Below are 2,002 nucleotides of genomic sequence, written 5' to 3'. Positions count from 1 at the left end.
AAGCTAGCAGAGAGCAGATTTAGATTGGACATTAGGAGGAACTTCTTCACAGTTCGAGTGGCCAAGGTCTGGAATGGGCTCCCAAGGGAGGTGGTGCTCTCCCCTACCCTGGGGGTCTTCAAGAAGAGGTTAGATATGACCCCAGCTAGATGCCTCTAAACCCAGAATTCTTTCCTGCCTATGCAGGGGGTCGGACTCGATGATCTATCGAGGTCCCTTCTGACCCTAACATCTATGAATCTATTATTTTCTTGACTTTTTGGATGTACCTCAGAATAATTTAAATCTTGTGTTGCCTCCCCAGGAATTTGCCCTGCTGTCAGTGAGCACTTGTTCTTTTGCTGTGTCGTTTTCCCTCCTCTGAAAGATAAGACCTAGTAGCTACCTTTTGTAATGGGCTTTGAAAACAGAGGGTGACTTTAAAGTATAACGTTATTTTGAACAGCAGGGTACCACTTTACAACTTGATGTAGTACATGTGAGTGAAATATATGTAAATGAATTCACTTGTGCAGCATAATTTGACTCGCAATGGTCCAAATGGAGGACAAAACCCCTCCCAAAGAGGCATGCAAAATGTAGATCCTGATTCTTAAGTTAAAATATGTTACACTCTCATTAAAAAAAATATTTGTTTCACAAATGCGTACTTATGACAGAGTTATGAAACCTGGATACCAAGCTGATGTATGTATTATAAGTAGCTGGGATAGATAAAGGGTAACACCATGTGTAATGAAAGAGTAAACTTAAGTCTGAAATGAGAAATCCTTCCTAATGAAGAAGACTTGAGATGTATCAGCAGCTGTGTGGCAATAGTCTGCACCAAAACCACATGGATAGAATGGAAGTAGAGGGATTTCAGTTTCACATTGCTAGTAGTGACTTAACCTAATCTTCACAACTAAGGTCACTTACCTGTAAATACTAATTATTAGGGGTGCATCAATAAAGATTTTTTGGGCTGATGCTGATAGCCGATTACTAACAAGTAGGGCTGTGCGAAGCTCCGGTTGCTGATTCGATTTGGCAGAGATTCAGCCCGATTCAGTGGCCAAATCTCTGAATCCTTATCAAATCAGAGGACCTTTTAATCTCTCTGAATCAAATCGGAACCCTCCAAATCTATTCAGAGATATTTGGAAAGCTTCAGAGATTCAGACATAGGCACAGCTTGAAACGTTTTTTCTACATACCTCTAGGTAGCAGGGGCTCATGACTGCTGCGATGCTGGGGCACATGGTGCATCCCACAGAAGCATGAGGGGATCCCAAGGATGCTCCAGGTCTGCTGGGGAGCACCCTAGTGCCCCCCCCAACTCAGTGACTGGTGCCTCCTGGGTCTGGGGGGGGCACCTGGGGTCCCCCTGCAGCTGACCACTGAGCTGGGGAGGCATGGTGGGGGGGCCCTAGTGCACACCCTGGCCAGCCCTAGAAGTTTATCAGGAGTACTTCTGGTCTACTTCCAGGTTCACTGCTGAGCACACGGAGGGTCCCCCCAAACTCCTGTGGCATGCTCCATCTGCCCCAGCATCGCAGCATTCACGAGCCACACCTGGTACCTCAAGGTATGTAGAAAAAACTTTTAAAACTGTGTCTATGTCCGAATCACCGATTCTCTGAATCAGCATTGATCTTCAGATTTAGTTTTGGCCAAATTGAATTGGGGACAGTGATCTGAATCAACTAATCAAATCACTGTCCCTGATTTGGGCCAAATCCAAATTGAATAGGGCCTGCTTCACACGCCCCTACTAACGAGCCATATTGGCTGATACTGATCTGATTGCCAATGTGCAGCCTGGCAGCTTGGAGATCAGTGTCTGGCTGATAAGTCTGTTGGGGGGGAAGGGGCGTGGGGGGGGGCGTAGATCAAGGACCCTGTGGTGAGGGAGGAGGGGAGCTAGGGCTGGAGCAGGCACTGCTGAGCCGGGGTAGGACATGGGATGCAGCCTCAAGCGGCTGGCCCCAGGGGGCGGGGGGGGGGTGGGGAGGACCTCCCA

This window comes from Alligator sinensis, unplaced genomic scaffold (assembly GCF_000455745.1).
Source record: "Alligator sinensis unplaced genomic scaffold, ASM45574v1 scaffold240_1, whole genome shotgun sequence".
Lineage (NCBI taxonomy): Eukaryota > Metazoa > Chordata > Crocodylia > Alligatoridae > Alligator > Alligator sinensis.
The sequence above is the reverse complement of the archived record's forward strand: the minus strand, read 5'-3'. Positions refer to the sequence as shown.